Here is a 22,012-nt window from a genome sequence, read left to right as displayed (position 1 = left end):
TAATGTAAAAATGGCATCTACGGAAGAAAACAAGCACAACAGTATTAGCACATATCCAGCTTGCTAGCTGTGTTAGATGTGTTAAACCATGTGGATTTAAGTTGAATAATTGCGAGTCGTCCTGTGGTCAAGGCAGCGTTTTAAGGTAAGGCAATTTGGTTATTAATGTTGCCCGCCGCAGCATGTTTACTTGGGTTCATTTGATTTTGACTTGTGCATCTGCAGCTAGCATCATGCTTTGAAGTAGGTTCTGCTAAGGACTGGTTTATTGCGCGATGTAGACGGACTCAGATGTAATTACATTGTTTTTAAAATTCTGTGCGCTTAAAACGGTGTCCCCCTGCTAATCATGTAGCCCTAATCATGTGTTGCTTTTACTTTTCTTAATGGTGAGTGAAATATCTCTGCAAATGGTATTTCAATGCTGACATGCCAAAAAGATAGCGGAGTCCACATTTGGAAGATGAAGGAAGAGAAGCCTATTTTCATGGATGTTAATTCTTAAGGACATGTCTCTATATTGTGCGTGTTTAATGTTGGTGTCTTAACAACACACAAGCTTACGTTGTAGTGTGTGTGTGTGTGTGTGTGTGTGTGTGTGTGTGTGTGTGTGTGAGAGAGAGATTTTATCCTTGGCTGGCTACGAGCCAGTGTGGACGTTACGCAGTAATCACTGGTAATACCAGTGCTGGCTCCATCCTCTGTGATCGGAAATGTTGAGTGAGGAGAACGTGAGCCTTGTGCAGGCTATAGGACCTATGCAAAGTACGCGCTTGCACAGTAAATAGTTTAAGTAAAAGGCGTTTCAGGGTACAACGGGAAGGGTTGACAGGTAGCCTATGAGGCCTGTACTATAAAAATGTGGCCCGGTGCCTCAGGTGTTGATGATCAGGGCTTTAAAAAAAGGTGTATAAATATCGTTTTAAAAATCGCGATATCGATATTTACTGAAAAAATCGTGATATTGATTTTTTCCAATATCGAGCAGCCCTACCACTACACCACCATGCTGCCCTACTTCAGTAGATATCTCTGCAAATCAATACATAATGTCAAAGCTGTTACTTCTTCACATTCTGTTGATAATTTTAGTTAATTTTTTGAATGTTTTAAAATAAAATGTTTTAAACAAATTCTTAGACATAGCCCCTTTAATCAAACCTCCTGGCTGAAGCAACAAAGAAGCAGTCAGTAGATCATGAGTTTGAATCCTGACAATGCCACTGCCATCCATGATCAGGAGTCCAAGAGAGCAAAATTGGCCATGCTGTCTGGTTGGCAGGGATGGCGTACTCTCTATCTCCGGTCAATCACAGGGACATTAGTCAACTGTGGACATCCGTGAGCTCTTTTATGCTGAAGAGGGCAGATAGTGCTTTCCTCTAAAGGCCTCTGCATGCTCTTGCGACAAGGCTTTCGCAGATAGCTTTTCGCAGACAGTTGAAATTTATCATTGAGCGGGGAGTAATAGGCGTGCGCGATGTTATTCACCGGCACAATGCAAGGGGGCGCGAAGTCGCTAGGAGTAGTTGGTGGGTGTGGTTAGTGGAGTGTTTATCCTCCGGTTACTTATAATGACTAGAACTTTTTTTTTTAATAATGACTAGAACTGGAGTCGTATAGATGTACGTATTTCCTCAATCAACCGCTTTTCGTGCTGCTCCATCTTCGCTCGTGTTTTTAAAAATGCCGGTCATGAAAACAAACCAAACCGAGAAAGTAGGGAAGCGGAAGTGCGTGTACAGCGGATGTAGAGTGGACCAATCAGAGCCCTCTTGTCTGCGACGCTGTCTGCGAGGCTTCTGTGGTGGTCACAATTTTTGGGAGGTGCGCGCAGAGCGTCTGCGAAGGTGGGGGGGCTATGCAGACACTGTCTGCGATGCTATCTGCGAGGACTGGGTTGTCAGCATAAATTGGCCTTAAGGGTGTTACACTGCCCTGTGCAGAGGTTGGCTTCATGTAGCTTGGAGGAAGCACGTATTGTCCTCATCCTCTCCAGTTGCAAGTGGCCATGTGATATGAGAGAGCTAGCTAGTGGGTAGGAACTGGCAAATAGCCAAATTTGCAGAGAAAAGGGTTAAAAAAACTCATCAATAAGTCAAAAAAGGTGGTCTAATGGACCTAATGATACTTTTAATTAAAAAGTGTATGAGTGTCAAGTTCAAGAATAAAAAGCTTAATGGATGCAAATATTAGCCAGAATCTTATTGTATGGATTTAAAATATGAGCCTAATATTTGACTACTTGGATTAGGCTCATAAAAGAAATCTGTGCTGAGGCTCCATGAAATTTATTTTAAATGTAAAGGGGTTCCTGGCTGCAAAATGTGAGAATTGGTTCAGTGTGACTGGCTGTACAGGACATGAGTGTTGTAGTCAAGCCCATCTAAACTGAGACCAAGTCATGACCAAGACCAAGACTTTGAGGGGTTGAGACCAAGTCAAGACCAAGAACAAAGCAGGGCGAGACTAAGTCAAGACCAGAAGCAGACCAGTGTGTATGAAGGGGGGTGGACAGGGGTGACAGCCATTAACAGTAACAAAAATTTCAACTTAGCAACAAGTCACATTATTGGTTGCATTTGATGCAGGAAGTTTGACATCCAGTCACAGTAACGATGTTAACAAATAAATCAGACAATACACAGGAAATTTAATGAAATCCCTGCAGTTGTTGTCTTGATCAATCTTGAAATAAAATCCAGAGCCCCTATGTCTGAGACTGAGACCTTCAAAAAGTGGTACTACAACATTACAGGATATTATATAAAATATATGTATTATTAAAAAAGAATAAAAATTGTAGAAAAAGACCAGTTGTATTTATCCCCATTGGCTTTGGGCTTGTATTAAAGCACAATGGGTCACTTAAAATCCTCTAAATTATTCTGTCCTTTCACCTTAGAAAACATTTGTTCACTCAAGCATAGCAGTCATATTTCTACAAGGTGGTAAACGCAGAAAGCAATACCACTGTACCAAAATGTGCTTATTTCAACCCCCATTAATAATTAAAACCTCTTTCTAAACCCCTGACACTCCAAGTCATACTAACACTCAAGCATCTGAGAAATTTAAACCATGAATAATTGGACACAACAATTCGATTAAGAAATAAAATATATAACAAATACTATGAGAATCTTGCAGAAAGCTTACTTTAAATCATGGGAAAATATCAGAAGTATATTATAGGCATATTATGATCTATTGCCTGAGGTTCAGATGGGTAATGTGAGAAGTAGCAACTGTTGGCTTTTCACATTTCTACTCCATTAAACCCCAAGATCAACCCTGATTGAACTGTTAAATAAAGCATGTAGCTTTCTTCCCCAGACTTCAGTTGGGAAGGTCTGGGTAAATGACCTTTTCCAGTCCAATGGTTGGGAACATTGGACTCATTGCTGCTGCCTCGTCTTCACTGATGCCATATCCTGTCCATCTGAATTTCCTCTCAAAATTTGCCAGGAATTTTCCAATCTGCTTTGAACCATGTTACATAAATGGTTGTGATAATACTTATTATTCTATCCACATTCATTGGATATGAGCAATTGTGTGCTCTGATTGGCTACTCTGCTACTAGGCTGTCAGCTCATATACCGTGAGTAGAGGAAAAACAAAATGGCAGAGCATGTTGCTGAACCAACCGTTGACAAACTAAAAACTCTACTTGAAAACAAAATCCCCAAAAATACAAAAAAAGCAACAAAATATGGAATAAAAATATTTGATTTTAAGAATGTATCTTTTTTATTTTTCAAGAATTATTATAGCATTTTTCACAAATTGCGACTGTCATTTCGCCGGTTTGTTTACAATCTAAGCAGAAATTATTTTGTCGGATATTTTGTATAAATTTTTTTTTTATTGAATTTGCAAAAAAAAAAATGCTCTGTTTTTCAAAATCCATTGAATGTGGATATAATAAAACAGTTATTCCACTCAATCTCATCATACATGGCTTATAGCCAACTTGGCACTACACACCTCATCGGCTATCAGCTCACGTATGCAGTGTTGTAGTCGAGTCACTAAACCTTGAGTCTGAGTCCAGTCTCAAGTCTCCAGTGTTCAAGTCTGAGTCAAGTCCAAGTCTTTAAAAAAAATGTTTGAGTCGAGTCCACTACTGAGCCAAGTCGGGCCAGAGTCCAAGAACAAAACTCCAACTGCACCATTTGACGGTTGCTGTTGCTGCCTTTATGTGAAACCGTCTTTGCTACTGTCTTGGACTAACATTACTGCTTGACTGCCACATTTTAGTTAATAGGCTACAGATAAAAAGCTTGTTCATCACTCAGCAAGCCCTGCCCACTATCAGCAGAGCAAATAACATGAGAGAGGTTTAACACTAGCTAGTTCATAGACCAGTAAGCAAGCCCCGCTATCAACAGAGCAATGAACATAGCATGTCACTTACTTCTCTGGGTGGAGTCTTATCAAATGACAATTGAAGTTCGAGGTTGTCCCCGTCGTCTCATCGATAGTTCTTCTACATATGGAACACACAGCAGTGCATTTTTTTTCCCACTGCACAATAAGTCTGTATAAGCAAAGCGGACAATCCTAGAGGCGTTCTCTCCAGGCATTTTAGTGCCATTAACGTTAGTTTGTTCCTGAACATGACATATGAATAGGTGAATTGCATTCTCTTGCACGAAATTAGTCTAAAAATTAATGTAGATATGAATATCTTATGCCAAATTATTATGGCATGTTGCCAAAAATAAAGAAAAATTCGGAGTCCTCGCCTCCAATTTATAAGTCCGAATGCAGTTAATGCACGAGTCCAAGTCATCAGTGCTCGAGTCCAAGCCATCAGTGCTCAAGTCCAAGTCAAGTCACAAGTCCTTAAAATTAGGGCATGAGTTGGATTCAAGTCCGAGTCCTGGACTAAAGTACTACAAGCCTGCATGTACGACTCGATTTCGTGGAATAACTGTGAAATATATTTCATCAGCTTGACAGTGGAGCCATTAAGGCTCAGAAATGTATTATATCATGAGTTCTTATCAATGACATAAGAAAACTGGGGCGGCACGGTGGTGTAGTGGTTAGCGCTGTCGCCTCACAGCAAGAAGGTCCTGGGTTCGAGACCCGGGGCCGGCGAGGGCCTTTCTGTGTGGAGTTTGCATGTTCTCCCCGTGTCCGCGTGGGTTTCCTCCGGGTGCTCCGGTTTCCCCCACAGTCCAAAGACATGCAGGTTAGGTTAACTGGTGACTCTAAATTGACTGTAGGTGTGAATGGTTGTCTGTGTCTATGTGTCAGCCCTGTGATGACCTGGCGACTTGTCCAGGGTGTACCCCGCCTTTCGCCCATAGTCAGCTGGGATAGGCTCCAGCTTGCCTGTGACCCTGTAGAAGGATAAAGCGGCTAGAGATAATGAGATGAGATAAGAAAACTGATGTGGGGAAAACTGTGAACCATACACAGCAAATTCCTCAGTGTTGAATTAACACTTTCAGAGTTAATTTGTGTCCAGTTGGACCTATATAAACACAGTAGGGTGTTAAATCAACACTCTGAGTGTTTATTCAACACTGGGGATTTTGCTGTGTACACACACATACTGTACATACAAACATTGAATTAATGAATATGTTTCTGTTTCAAGATTGTTAGGCTCTACTGGGTTCATTCTGTGGTTCCTCCAAGTATTAAGTAAACAGAAAGGTCTGAGACATTTCTTAAAAAAAAAAAATAGTAATAATAATAATTATTATTATTATTATTATTATTATTATAAATGTTTTGTGTAATGTGTATTTTGATTGGACAAAGTGCACCTACTTTTAGTTTCTCCTCCAAAGGCATTTTGGGGAAGAATCATCCATCCATCCATTATCTGTAGCCGCTTATCCTGTTCTACAGGGTCGCAGGCAAGCTGGAGCCTATCACAACTGACTATGGGTGAGAGACGGGGTACACCCTGGATAAGTCACCAGGGCCCTGTACTACGAACGGAGGTCAACCTACCCAGAAGTAGCCCAGGGTTCCCCCGCTAAACCGGGGTTGACAAAACCTGGTTATCTTGTTTGGAGTTAAACGGTACTACGACGCCAGTTATGAAGTTGATTTGTTGAACCTGTGTTAACCTAATCAGGGTTAATGCGCGTTCACGTTAAAGGGGAGGTTATCAGCGCAAATCACCACTGTTCACAATGGCACGGTCGCCGTACTTCACGGAGGAAGAATGCGCTGTCATAATGCAAAGCTACGAGGAGTTCAAAACAACATTAAGAACAAAATCTAACATAGCGGCTGCCAATAAGGAGCGGCTAGCATGTTGGCAATGAATTGCCGATCGGGTAAATGCGTAAGTACATTATCCCTTCTACATGTTCCAGAACAGAAGTATAGGATGAGAGAAAGCTTCATGATCAATCACAAGTCACAGAAAATGGTCCTTCGACGTGGCCCCAGTCATATATAGCTTGTTTAATGTCCGAAAAATCCTGAATAAAATTTGGTATGGTAAATTCATGGAGTAGCCTACTTAAGCTGATATGTGCACGTCACGAGTCACATGAATTAGGATGACTGACTGTTCAGTCCCTTTGACTAAGTTGGTGTATGTCCTGTGAACATTTCAGAGGCAACAGCAGTGCCAAACGCACCTGGCAACAGGTGAAAATGAAATATAAAAACATCATTCATAATGGTGTGTGTGTGCGCGCGCGTGCAAGCAAGCATTCATTTGCCTTTTATTTATTCAAGTTTTATCTGTTTGCCTAATAGTTCAAATTGTTTTGTATATAGTTTATAATGTTGTTGTGTGATATTAATGATAATATTGTGGGAAAACTACTTTGCACGGACGTTCATTTAATTTATTATATCGTCATTTTGTTTGTTCTATTTTTGTGTATTTTATTTATTTATCTGTTTGTCTAGTTGTATCTATTTTTCTAATAATATATTTTTTGCATTAATAGTTTGTTTTTTTCCTATTAAAATAATCTTGTGTTCTTGTTATAACTTTATCTATTTATCTGACTGTTTAGTTGTATCTATTTTTGTTACAATTTCAATATTTTTAATATAGAAATTGTTTTTTTCTATTAAAATGTTCTTGTGTGATAACTAACTAGTTCTTGTGTTATATTTATTGTAGTTGTATCTATTTTGTATCTCAGACTTAAATATTTTTGTAAAAAAAGTGTTTTTCGATAAAATATTCTTGCGTTCTTGGTAACTATGTTCTTGAGTCGGTTCTTTTTTTTTTTTTTACAGAAAAGCCATTCTGCATGGACATTCATTGAAGCCCTCATTGTTTTTTAATGGTTATTTATGAGCGTTTAGGGGTTACAATAATGTAAGTCTAGGCTGCTTTATATAAAAGGTATGTCCAGAAATATTGATGTCACTGTCTAAGCAGAGGGATCTGGCTTCTTTAGATGCTGTCTTCTTAAAACTGAATAAATATTTAAAAAGAGCCAAATGAGCCAGTCGTTTGAATGGCTCTTTTCAAAGAATGGATCACAAAGATGCGGATCCCATCAAAGAGCCATAAATCCCATCTCTAATCTGCGCTCCGATATCGCACGGGTCATCCAGGTACGCTGGCATTGTCTCTAGAGGAAATGTCGGTGGAGAGGTGGTGTTTAAAAAGGGTGTGGTTAATCGGAAACCTCAGGTTAACCAAGAACATAACCTGAGACGAGCAGGTTTGAGATGGAGCGTAAATTGCCATGGCAGCATACCTCGGTTTGAACATAGCCAACTTTCGTAGTATTGGTTAATCGGGAAGTTACGCTGCACGTGATCAAGTTACTCTCCAAGTTACCCTGGTAAGCCAGAAAACCCGCTTCGTAGTACAGGGCCCAGGTTATCGCAGGGCTGACACATAGACACAAACAACCATTCACACTCACATTCACACCTATGGTCAATTTAGAGTCACCAATTAGCCTAACCTGCATGCCTTTGGACTGTGGGGGAAACCGGAGTGCCTGGTGGAAACCCATGCAGACATGGGGAGAACATGCCAACTCCACACAGAAAGGCTCTCACCAGCCGCTGGGCTCAAACCCAGGACCTTCTTGCTGTGAGGCGACAGTGCTAACCACTACACCACCGTGCCGCTGGAAGAATCATCAAATGATAATCAACCTCTTTCACATTCATTACACCTGCTACTATATTTTCAAGTTCAGTTCAAGTTCAAAGTGTTTATTGTCATATGCATAGTAAGGACATGTCCTCTTGCACAATGAAATTCTTAGTTAGCTGTCCACCATGAATGTCAATTACAAATACAAATAAATAAATAGGTAGAAGAAATAATACAAAGTAAAGGCAATGTAGTGCAAATGAAAGGCAAAAAACAAAACAGTATAGTACAAAATAAAGGTGAATGTAGTGCAAAATAGGCAGTATAATACACTTTTAATTTGTATGCACGTTCTCAGTCACAGTGATGGCAAGTTACAAATGTGCCAATGAAATGAGGTGAAAATATTAGCCCAAGTGTGTAATCACATGACATGATTGTTGCTTGATGAATCCACAGTCTGGGTTAGAAAGAAATCAGCCCCAGCTTCATTTCTTCATAGCACTGTGCATATTTTTTGTAATAATAATAATAATAATAATAATAATAATAATAATAATAATCAGTTCAATTTATATAGTGCCTTTCTCACACCCAAGGTTGCTTTACAGTTAGCGAGGAAAAAAAAAAGAATCTACCAAAAGAGGGTCAGAATGTAATTCCTATGGTATAGCTACAACAGTCCCACCAGGTGCAGGAAGATAAATCCCACACCCCCTGCACCACCGCCATGATGCCGCTGGACAACATCACTCGGAACACCATGCCATGGATCCACAAAGTGAGCACAGAAGCACTGCCACACAGAGAACCGGTATAGCACTGCCACACAGAACACTGGACAACCCTGATATTAAAAAGAGCAACGAGCTCACTGCAGTCCATAGCAAGGAGCACAGGAATCACCCACGGCACACCAAGGCCTGAAAGAAACCAACGCCCAAAACTGGGTCCGGAGCTACACCACAACACCTTACAAAACACTCAAACAAAAAACAAACATCAAACTACACGAACACCAAAAAGAAAAACAAAAGGAAAAAAAAATTAAAAGCTCCAGTGAGAAGCGGCAGCCAAAGCGCATATTGCGTACTCTCAACTGGAAACGGAAAGGGAAATTCTTGTATTCTTACTTCCATTGATGGTGCTGTTGCACTCGATTCCACAAGAATCCAGAGCAATCTATATTACAGCAAATCATCCAAAGAAACTGTACATTGATTTCTTCTTTCTGTATTTCTGGAAACACGAAGAGCTTAGAACTCAATGGTCAATCAATGAATGGCCTGGGTTCAAGCCCAGTGGCTGACGAGGGCCTTTCTGTGTGGAGTTTGCATGCTCTCCCCGTGTCTGCATGGGTTTTCTCCGGGTGCTTCGGTTTCCCCCAAAGGCATGCAGGTTAGGCTAATATAAGACAAATAAACATATTTTACATCACTAAGCAGAAGACAAAAAATATACAGTAATAAACATCAAAAATTCATAGACACCAATAATTTAAAAAAAGCACTTAAATTCTATACACCAGTAATTAAACAGCTAATTCATATTTAAACACGATTCTATTGGGGCGGCATGGTGGTTTGTACTGTCACCTCACAGCAAAAAGGTCCTGGGTTCAAGCCCAGTGGCCGACGAGGGCCTTTCTGTGTGGAGTTTGCATGCTCTCCCCGTGTCTGCATGGGTTTTCTCCGGGTGCTTCGGTTTCCCCCAAAGGCATGCAGGTTAGGCTAATTGGTGGCTCTAAATTGACCGTAGGTGTGAGTGTGAATGGTTGTCTGTGTCTATGTGTCAGCCTTGCAATGACCTGGTGACTTCTCCAGGGTGTACCCTGCCTCTCACCCATAGCTAGCTGGGATAGGCTCCAGCTTGCCTGTGACTCTTTAGGACAGGATAAGCGGCTACAGGTAATGGATGGATGGATATGATTCGATTAAAAATGAGTTATTAACTCTATCTGTATTAACTTTAGGGCGTTGTGACTGGTTGTTCTTAAATTGTATGTAGTCTTCTTAATTTGTGGAAGCAGATGGTACAATGGGTGATTGTTCATCACTTTCAGTTTAAAAGTTCTTCACTTTCAGTGAAGATGTTCCAACCTTGTTTTTCTAACAACACATGTATGTCTATTCTCTCGCTGATGTACTTTCACTTGCAGCATCTGTCCAAAAGATTTTGAACGACGGTGAGTTCTGGTTCTACAGCCCCATAAACTGGAAGACTATAAGATATAGTAGAGAGTACCAAACTGTTAAATAGCAGTTCAATCTCACTTTGATTGCATCCTTCCTTGTGGAGTCCCTTCAACACATGCAGACACTTATGTGTTGATGGGCTTATTATGGACATGAGACAAGAATCTGCCATCAACTGCTACCAGCCATCCCAGGCATCCAATATAAATTTGGACGTTAACTTGAGCATTATTGTTGCAGTCAATAAGGCTTTGTCCACAGATCAGAAACAGTGTTCAAATGCAGCACCATCTAAATGTTACTGTTTGAACAAATCACTTAACCCTCAATTGCTCAACTGTCACGTTCTCAGCAAAGTTATATGCACTGTACCCTGATATTAATATGGTGAGACGGTCTTGTCTCCTGTGGTACAGCAGACATCTGGGGAGTTGGGAAATAAATCAATGAGAAGGATATGACTTTGAGATTTGAGATTAAAGGGCAACTGAAGTCTGTTATGGATTCGTCTGTCAACTCACGTCAATGTTTCAAAAGACTAGACCGATCTAACTGAAGCAGACAAAAAATTACACTAAAACTCCTCCAGAGGTGAAAAGAAGACATGATATAGTACTGTAGTAATAATAATAATTCAGTTGACTTGAAGTAAAAGTAGTGATCAAGAAAATTGCCAAGTCCGGTTGAATGAATTGTCTGCTGAAAAATTACTCAAGTAATTACTTTACAAATTATTTTTCTTATGACTACTATTGACAAAACCAAGCCAAAACTAATTTGGTTTTCTGTTTTAAAGTAAACCAACCAAGTGAACTATGATAACATGAACACCATCTCCATTATCAACAACATATAAAGAAAGGTAATGTTAGCTGGCTCGCTAACTTAGCAAATGATGATCATTGTTGTGCAAAATTCCAATGCATTGTCAGATCCTGATTTCCCTCCACATGTATGTGCACCATGAATTAGCCTATTCATAACATTACATACTCTCAACATGAACAGAAATCTCAAGTAAATATGCCTCATTGATTTATCTACTCAATAACACACATGGGCAGGAAGTGGAGTGAGATTCTGCCAGGAAGTCAGAATTTGGCACAACCGAGTGTCAGCAGCTTGCTGCTGTAGGTTTGTGAGCTAACTAGTTTATGTTAATGCATGGGCTACATGTTTCTACTTCCATAGTTAGCGATCTAGCAAAGATGACCCATATCTTTATTCTGTGTATTATCTATAGGCCATAGCAGCATAAAAGCATATTTAACACAGCAGGAAATTGCTAATAAACATCAACGTAACATCTTAAATTTAATACAGAGCATTCATACTCAAAAACATGAACAGATCTGGCTAGCTAGTCTCGCTTACTCAGCAAGCTAATGGCTTACTGGTACATGTTTTTGTAGGTTAGAAGTTGGTGATGAAATAGTGATATTTCCACAAGGAAATATAATTTGCAGATCATATTGGAGTCAGTACAAAAACATTTTAGAGTTCCCAACACTCATTTTCGTCTCGTCTCGTCTTCTTCCGCTTTATCTGGGGCCGGGTCGCGGAGGCAGCAGTCTAAGCATGGAAGCCCAAACTTCCCTTTCCCCAAACACCTCGGCCAGCTCCTCGAGAAGAACACCGAGGCGTTCCCAGACCAGCCGAGAGACATAGTCCCTCCAGCGTGTCCTGGGTCTTCCCCGGGGCCTCCTCCCGGGGGGACATGCCTGGAACACCTCCCCAGGGAGGTGTCCAGGAGGCATCTGAAAAAGATGCCCGAGCCACCTCAGCTGATTCCTCTCAATGTGGAGGAGCAGCGGCTCTACTCCAAGCTCCTCCTGAGTGACTGTGCTTCTCACCCTATCTCTAAGGGAGCGCCCAGCCACCCTGCGAAGGAAACTCATTTCGGCCGCTTGTATCCACGATCTTGTTCTTTTGGTCATTACCCAAAGCTCATGACCATAGGTGAGAGTCAGAACGTAGATCGACCGGTAAGTTGAGAGCTTGCCTTTTGGCTCAGCTCCTTCTTCACCAAGACAGACCAGTAAAGCGACCGCATCACTGCAGAGGCTGCACCAATCCGCCTGTCAATCTCACGCTCCATCCTTCCCTCACTCGTGAACAAGATCCTGAGATACTTAAACTCCTCCACTTGAGGCAGGACTTCTTCACCAACCTGGAGAGGGCAAGCCACCCTTTTCCGGTCGAGAACTATGGCCTCGGACTTGGAGGTGCTGATTCTCATCCCAGCCACTTCACACTCGACTGCAAACTGCCCCAGTGCATGCTGAAGGTCCTGGTTTGAAGAAGCCAACAGGACATCATCATCCGCAAAAGCAGAGATGAAATCCTGCGGTTCCCAAACAGGATTCCTTCCAGCCCCTGGCTGCGCCTAGAAATTCTGTCCATAAAGATTATGAACAGAACCGGTGACAAAGGGCAGCCCTGCCGGAGTCCAACATGCACTGGGAACAAGTCTGACTTACTGCCGGCTATGCGAACCAGACTCCTGCTCCATTCGTACAGGGACCGGACAGCCCTTAGCAAAGAGCACCGAACCCCATACTCCCGAAGCACCCCCCACAGAATACCACAAGGGACATGGTCGAATGCCTTCTCCAGATCCACAAAGCACATGTGGACTGGTTGGGCAAACTCCCATGAACCCTCGAGCACCCTATGAAGGGTATAGAGCTGGTCCAGTGATCCGCGACCAGGACGAAAACCGCATTGTTCCTCCTGGATCCGAGGTTCGACTATTGGTTGCATTCTCCTCTCCAGTACCCTGGAGTAAACCTTCCCTGGGAGGCTGAGAAGTGTGATTCCCCTATAATTGGAGCACACTCTCCGGTCCCCTTTCTTAAAAAGAGGGACCACCACCCCAGTCTGCCACTCCAGAGGCATTGTCCCCGACCGCCACGCGATGTTGCAGAGGTGTGTCAACCAAGACAGCCCCACAACATCCAGAGACTTGAGATACTCGGGGCGGATCTCATCCACCCCCGGTGCCTTGCCACCGAGGAGCTTGCAAACCACCTCAGTGACTTCGGCTTGGGTAATGGACGAGTCCACCTCTGGGTCATCAGCCTCAGTCTCCTCAGTGGAAGACATGACGGTGGGGTTGAGGAGATCCTCAAAGTATTCCTTCCACCGCCCGACAATGTCCCCAGTCGAGGTCAACAGCTCCCCACCCGCACTGTAAACAGTGTTGGCAGAGTACTGCTTCCCCCTCCTGAGGCGCCGGATGGTTTGCCAGAATTTCTTCGAGGTCGACCGATAGTCCTTCTCTGTGGCCTCCCCGAACTCCTCCCAGTTCCGAGTTTTTGCTTCCGCAACTGCCCGAGCTGCGGCACGCCTGGCCTGCTGATACCCGTCAGCTGCCTCAGGAGTCCCGGAGTTCAACATGGCTCGATAGGACTCCTTCTTCAGCTTGACGGCATCCCTTACTTCTGGCGTCCACCACCAGGTTCGGGGACTGCCGCCACGACAGGCACCGGAGACCTTGCGGCCACAGCTCCGAACAGCTGCATCCACAATGGAGGTAGAGAACATGGGCCACTCAGACTCAATGTCCCCCGCCTCCCTCGGAAGCTGGGAAAAGCTCTCCCGGAGGTGGGAGTTAAAGACCCCCCCGACAGAGTGATTGGCCAGACGTTCCCAGCAGACCCTCACCATACGTTTAGGCCTGCCAGGTCTGTCCAGCTTCCTCCTCCACCAGTGGATCCAACTCACCACCAGGTGGTGATCAGTTGACAGCTCAGCCCCTCTCTCCACCCGAGTGTCCAAGACATAGGGCCGGAGATCAGATGAAATGACAACAAAGTCTATCATCAAATCCCAAAGTGGATTGGGCGGCAGTCGAAGGCAGGGGCCTCAACGACCTGATCCCCGGACACAGCGGCAAGCTGTTGGGACATGAAATGTCACTCATTTTCCAGCACAAAATTAAATGTTACAGAAAACAAAAAGGTTTGTATCTGAGCAGCATATTCCATAAGAGACCACTTTTCAGATTTAAAAAGAAAACATAATGAAGGCTCCTGGGTTTTGGTGCAAAATTAAGAAGCAAGTGTGACAGTCAAAGTGTCCAAAAGAACTGTGGCTGGTTCTGCAAGATGTTCAGTAAAACCTACAGCTCATTTCCTTAAAAAACTGCACTCATTGTATCTGAGATGACTATTTTTTTTTAAAAGCAAAGGGTCGTCTCACACCAAATATTGACTTTGTTACCTTGCCTGTGACAGAGTTAGTGGGGTGAGGTATTGTAATCAGTGTGGTTTGTTTGTTTGTTTGTTTGTCTGTTTGTGTGTCTGTTTGTTAACAATCTAGTGTCTAGATGGCTGCACCGATTGACTTAAAATTTTCAGGGTAGGTGGGCAATGGTCTGTAGATTACCAGAATAAATTTTGGGTGTAATCAGGTCAAGGTCACCAGAAAGGTCAATATCTTTTTTTTTTGCAATAACTTTCTTCGATTTCATCATTTTGACTTCAAACTGAAACCAAAATGTGCATCTTTCAATTCTGCTTCCAACCATATGCTGCATGGTGGGGTATCTTGGACAGTCTCCATAGCAGTTGGGGGTTAAAGATCCGGAGGGTCAAGGTCATTGGTCAAAATAACATATTTTCCATTATAACTCAAAAACGGTTCACAATAGACAGATGTTTACTATTATGAGCATATTGGAACTCCCATATGGCCTTTCATTTGGCACCATGATCTTTGACCGTGAGTGATGTTGAAAGGTCAAACTCAAGGTCATGGATTTTCAGAGGGCTATCATTTGAAAACGGTTGATGGTAGACAGATATTTCCCATTATCAACTTATAGGAAGTGCTTATAAATTGACTTTCATTTGGCACAATGATCTTTGACCTTGAGTGACCTTAGAATGTCAAAATCAAGGTCATGGGTTTTCAAAGGGCTATAACTTAAAAATGGTTAATGATAGCCAGATATTTACCATTATGAATATATAAGGAGTCCCATATAGGCTTTCAGTTGCCACTATGATCTTTGACCTTGAATGACTTTGAAATGTCAAACTCAGTGTCATGGAATTTCATAGGTCTGTAAACTGACAGCTGATGATTGAGAAATACTACCATTATCAACATTTAGGTAGTCCCTTATGGGCTTTCATTTAGCACCAAGAATGTTAACCTTGAGTGACCTTGAAATGTCAAACTGAAGGTCATGGATTCACCTTGTAAGGTGAATAGGCCAGACTTGTAAAATTGAGTCAGTATCAAAAGCACTAAAATAAGTGCTGCCGGGTGAGGTTTGTTTTGCCTGGCAACACTTGTTTCATTTATTATGGCTTGCTGGTGTATATAATATTTTTTTTTATGTTGGAACATTTCATTTCAGTATTTTAAAGCCATTTTTAGTCTACAGCATTTCTTTACGTGTGACTAAGACTTTTACACAGGACTGTATGTCACTTTCAAATGTGGTCTGAAATCATGTATCAGATTGGTGGTCATGTGACATGAATAAGAATGGTCAGATCAGAATTCATGTGCCTTTTTGCCTCTTCACATGTAAAATGTGCTGTCTTCTTCAGCCAGCACTCGCAGCACAGCAAAGTAACAATGGAGGACAGATACTCACTGCAAAAACAGCAAAAGCTGGCCATCTGACTTTCTTTCACCTTCTCAACCTAATCATGTATAGCCGAGGAAGAGCAAGAGACTGGCAGCTGTAATTGCAGCAAAAGGTGGCTCTACAAAGTATTGACTTTTGGGGGGAGGGGGTGGCGTGAATACCTATGCACACTCCAGATATCAACTTTTTCATCTAAATTATTGTTTGTGTCACAATAAAACAACAATTTTCCCCTTTTAAATTGGTAGGCATGTTGTGTACAAACCCGATTCCAAAAAAGTTGGGACAAAGAATAAATTGTAAATAAAAACGGAATGCAATAATTTACAAATCTCAAAAACTGATATTGTATTCACAATAGAACATAGACAACTGTGGCAGTGGGGGCATGGTCAAGCGTCGGTCTGTGACCGGAGGGCGGAGTCAGGGAAGGTAAGTGGCAGAATCACTACACCTGATGTCAATTAACCTGTGTTTGTGTGTCTTCCCAGCAACCACGCCGTATATAAGGAGAGGGAGAGAGCAGAGGAAGTGAGCTCTCTCCCACACCAGATGACGTATGTGTGTGTGTATGCATGTGGCTAGGAGAGTGTGCTTGGCAACTGAAAAGTGCAAATAAAAAGAGTTTTTGGAACTCAGTTCTGGCCTGCCGTGCTTCTGTGCTCCACCTACCTGCTCTGATTACTACAGTGGTGCCGAAACCCTGGACCCGAGCACAGAGGAGAACAGCCCCATGGAGTCCTCCACCTTCGAAGACCTGATCCACGCCCTCACCACAGCCCAACAGAGCCAGCACCAGGCGGTGCTTGCCCTCCGAAAGGAGCAAGAACAACGGTTCGAGGCCCTGGTGCTGGCGCAACAGGAAGATCGTCAGGTGTTCCAGCACCTCCTCGCATCGGCGGGGTCCACCATCTCCACCGCTGCGGGCCCACTCCATCTCCCCTAATGAAGATGGGCCCGCACGACGACCCCGAGGCCTTCCTCACGCTATCTGAACAAACAGCAGAGGCCTCGGGGTGGCCAGTGGAACAGCGCGCGGCATGCCTCCTTCCCCTGCTAGTGGGCGAGGTGCAGCTGGCCGCACTACAGCTCCCCGCCGACAGCTGGCTGGTCTACGTGGACCTGTGCCGGGCCGTCCTCCAGCATGTGGGGCACATCCCCGAACAACATCGTCAGTGCTTCCGCGGTCTGCTCCGAGAGGAGGTCAGACGCCCGTTCGCGTTTGGCCAGCAACTCCGGGATGCCTGCAGGCAGTGGCTGAGGGCTGACAACTGTGACGCTGAGGAAGTTGTCGACCTGGTGGCACTGGAGCAGTTCATCATGCAACTTCCCAAAGGAATGGCGGAGTGGGTCCAGTGCCATTGCCCGGCATCACTGGATCGGGCCATTGAGCTGGCGGAGGATCATTTGGTGGCTGTTCCCATGGCAGGATCACAGATCCCCTCTTTGCTTCTCTCCTCTCTCTCTCTCTCTCTCTCTCTCTCCCCCTCCCCTTCTGTGTCTCGTCCTTGCCCCATTCCCCCACCGCGGAGGTGGGGGCTGGCTCCCTCACAGCTGGTCCGCCGCACCCACGGTGCCCTCCCATTTCCCGCTTCTGTGTCTGTCTCTCCCCCCCTCAGGTGAGTGAGCCCCAGAGTACCTGTGCAGAGAGAAAGCCTGGGCCGGTTTGCTGGCGCTGCGGGGAGCCGGGGCACCTCCAGCATCAATGCTCGGCAAAGGAGGTGGGTGCGGTGGTCCAGATCCCTGACGTGCCAGGAGCCGCCCTCGATCGGGCTGGAGCATATCGCATACTGGTGAGTATCCAAGGGGATACATATCAGGCGTTGGTGGACTCTGGCTGTAATCAGACCTCAATTCACCAAAGCCTGGTGCAAGACAAGGCACTGGGGGGGGGCACAGGGGGTGAAGGTGTTGTGTGTGTGCACGGGGATGTTCACAGGTACCCTTTAGTGTCAGTCCACATTTTTTTCAGAGGGGAAAAATTTAGAGGAAAGGCGGCGGTTAATCCTCACCTCACCCACTTGATAATTTTGGGGACTGATTGGCTTGGATTTGGGGAGTTAATGAGTCATTTAGTGAAGAGTGGGTCCTGCCGTAATTCAGCAGGGGGAGGTCCCGGTGTCGCATTGGCGGGAGCAGCTGTCACAGAGCCGTCTACGTCATCTCCGCGTCAGAGTGAGGAGCCGCCAGCTCCTCTTCCCTCTCTCGGGGAATCCCTCGCAGATTTTCCGTTAGAGCAATCGTGAGACAAGACTCTGCAGCATGCGTTTGACCAAGTGAGAGTAACCGATGGTCAAATGCTCCAGCCAAACGCCACCCCATCTTTCCCCTATTTTCTATTATGAAGGATAGATTATACCGAGTGACGCAGGACAGTCAGACTAAAGAACAAAACACGCAGCTTTTGATTCCAAAAAGCCACCGGGAATTGGTATTCCAGGTGGCTCACTTTAATCCCATGGCTGGACACTTAAGGCAAGTTAAAACACTAGCCTGAATAACGGCCCAGTTCTATTGGCCAGGGATTCGCAGCGATGTCCATAGGTGGTGTACGGCATGCTGCGAATGCCAGTTAGTAAATACAGCGGCCATTCCAAAAGCGCCTTTGTGCCCTCTCCCATTAATCGAGACCCTGTTCGAAAGAATTGGGATGGATCTCGTCAGGCCATTAGATCGGTCAACACAAGGGTACCGCTTTATATTAGTTCTAGTGGACTATGCAATGTGATACCCGGAAGCAGTGCCTCTTCGCAATATCTCAACATGCAGTATTGTGGAAGCACTCTTCTGTGTCATCTCCCAAGTTGGAATCCCCAAAGAGATTCTGACTGATCAAGGCACCTCGTTTATGTCACAAACACTGAACAAACTGTATGGGTTATTAGGTATTAAGCCGATCTGCACCAGCGTTTATCACCCACAAATGGGCAGTTTAGTCAAACGATTAAATCACACTGTCAAAAATATAATTAAGAAATTCGTCAGTGAGGACGCGCGTAATTGGGATAAATGGCTCGAACCCTTGTTTGCAGTGCGAGAGGTCCCACATGCCTCCACGGGGTTCTCCCTGTTTGAATTGTTATATGGGCGTAAGCTGCGCGGCATTTTAGACGTGTTGTGAGAAAATTGGGAGGTGGGACCTTCACCAAGTAAAAATGAAATTCAATACGTTATTGACCTGCGCGCAAAACTCCACACACTCACACACCTAACCCAGGAGAATTTGCGGCAGGCCCAAGAACGGCAAACCTGCTTGTACGACAAGGGTACGCGCCTTAGGGAGCTCGCACCAGGAGATAAAGTACTCGTACTGTTGCCCACATCTCATCTCATCTCATTATCTCTAGCCACTTTATCCTGTTCTACAGGGTCACAGGCAAGCTTGAGCCTATCCCAGCTGACTACGGGCGAAAGGCGGGGTACACCCTGGACAAGTTGCCAGGTCATCACAGGGCTGACACATAGACACAGACAACCATTCACACTCACATTCACACCTACGGTCAATTTAGAGTCACCAGTTAACCTAACCTGCATGTCTTTGGACTGTGGGGGAAACCAGAGCACCCGGAGGAAACCCACACGGACACGGGGAGAACATTCAAACTCCACACAGAAAGGCCCTCGCCGGCCACGGGGCTCGAACCCAGGACCTTCTTGCTGTGAGGTGACAGCGCTAACCACTATATCACCGTGCCGCCCCCTGTTGCCCAAATCGAGCTCCAAATTGGTCGCCAAGTGGCAAGGACCCTTTGAGGTCACACGGAGAGTCGGGGACGTCGACTACGAGGTGAGGCGAACAGACAGGGGTGGGGTGCGACACATTTACCACCTCAATCTGCTCAAACTCTGGAACGAGGAGGTCCCCGTGGCATTGGTGTTGGTGGTTCCGGAGAAGGTGGAGCTGGGGCCGGAGGTTCAAAAGGGAGCATTGGCATTGCGTACCTCTCTGGTCCCCTGTGGAGACCACCTCTCTCCGACCCAACTCGCGGAGGTTGCCCAGTTGCAGACCAAATTTTCGGATGTGTTCTTGCCCCTGCCCGGCCGCACCGACCTCAAAGAGCACCACATTGAGATGCCCCCGGGGGTGGTAGTGCGTAGCCGCCCTTACAGGCTACCCGAACAGAAGAAAAAAGTGGTTCGGGAAGAACTCGAGGCCATGCTCGAAATGGCCATCATTGAGGAGTCCCACAGCAACTGGAGCAGCCTGGTGGTCTTGGTACCCAAGGCCGACGGGTCGGTCCAGTTCTGTGTAGACTATAGAAAAGTCAACGCGGTGTCTAAATTCGACGCCTACCCAATGCCTCGTATTGATCAGTTGCTCAATCGACTAGGCACGGCTTGCTTTTACTCGACACTGGATTTGACAAAGGGTTATTGGCAGATCTCCTTGACTCCATTATCCTGAGAAAAAACGGCCTTTTCCACACCGTTCGGCTTACACCAGTTTGTCACACTTCCTTTTGGGCTGTTTGGGGTGCCCGCTACGTTTCAGCGGCTTATGGATAGGGTCCTCCACCCCCATACCACCTATGCGGCCACGTACCTTGAGGACATAATTATTTATAGTAATGACTGGCTGCGGCACCTACAACACCTGAGGGCCGTCCTTGGGTCGCTGAGGTGGGCAGGTCTCACAGCCAACCCGAAGAAGTGTGCGATTGGGCAGGTGGAAGTATGGTATCTGGGCTTCCACTTGGGCAATGGGCAGGTGCGTCCCCAAATTAACAAAACGGCAGCAATTGCGGCCTGCCCGAGGCCCAAGACCAAAAAGGGGGTGAGACAGTTCCTGGGGCTGGCTGGCTACTATCGTAGGTTTATACCTAATTATTCAGACATCACCAGCCCACTGACTGAGCTCACTAAAAAGGGGGCACCAGATCTGGTCCAGTGGACGGAGCAATGCCAGTGGGCTTTTCCTGAGGTAAAGGCTGCACTGTGTGGGGGGCCACTGTTACACTCCCCTGACTTTTCTCTCCCTTTTATATTGCAGATGTATGCATTGGACAGAGGGCTGGGGGCTGTTTTGTCCCAGGAGGTGGAGGGGGAGGATCACCCAGTGCTGTACATAAGTCGGAAGCTGTCAGTGTGTGAGGGGCACTACAGCACCATAGAGAAGGAGTGCCTGGCCATCAAGTGGGCGGTCCTCGTCCTCCGTTACTACCTGCTGGGACACCCTTTCACCCTCTGTTCGGACCACGCGCCCCTCCAGTGGCTCCACCGCATGAAGGATGCCAACGCGCAGATCACCCATTGGTATCTGGAACTCCAACCCTTTAACTTCAAGGTGATCCACAGGCTGGGGGCACAGATGGTCGTGGCAGACTTCCTCTCCTGTCAAGGGGGGGGGGAGTCGGCTGCGGGCTGGACGGCTGCCCGGCCTGAGTCAGGCAGTGGGGGTATGTGGCAGTGGGGGCATGGTCAAGCGTCGGTCTGTGACCGGAGGGTGGAGTCAGGGAAGGTAAGTGGCAGAATCACTACACCTGATGTCAATTAACCTATGTTTGTGTGTCTTCCCAGCAACCACGCCCTATATAAGGAGAGAGAGAGCAGAGGAAGTGAGCTCTCTCCCACACCAGATGACTTATGTGTGTGTGTATGCGTGTGGCTGGGAGAGTGTGCTTGGCAACTGAAAAGTGCAAATAAAAAGAGTTTTTGGAACTCAGTTCTGGCCTGCCATGCTTCTGTGCTCCACCCACCCGCTCTGATTACTACAACAACATATCAAATGTCAAAAGTGAGACATTTTGAAATGTCATGCCAAATATTGGCTCAATTGAAATTTCATGACAGCAACACATCTCAAAGTTGGGACAGGGGCAATAAGAGGCTGGAAAAGTTAAAGGTACAAAAAAGGAACAGTTGGAGGACCAAATTGCAACTCATTAGATCAATTGGCAATAGGTCATTCACATGACTGGGTATAAAAAGAGCATTTTGGAGTGGCAGGGGCTCTCAGAAGTAAAGATGGGACGAGGATCACCAATCCCCCTAATTCTGTGCCGACAAATAGTGGAGCAATATCAGAAAGGAGTTCAACAGTGTAAAATTGCAAAGAGTTTGAACATATCATCTACAGTGCATAATATCATCAAAAGATTCAGAGAATCTGGAAGAATCTCTGTGCGTAAGGGTCAAGGCCGGAAAACCATACTGGAT

The sequence above is a fragment of the Neoarius graeffei genome, chromosome 6 (assembly GCF_027579695.1).
Source record: "Neoarius graeffei isolate fNeoGra1 chromosome 6, fNeoGra1.pri, whole genome shotgun sequence".
Classification (NCBI taxonomy): domain Eukaryota; kingdom Metazoa; phylum Chordata; class Actinopteri; order Siluriformes; family Ariidae; genus Neoarius; species Neoarius graeffei.
The sequence above is the reverse complement of the archived record's forward strand: the minus strand, read 5'-3'. Positions refer to the sequence as shown.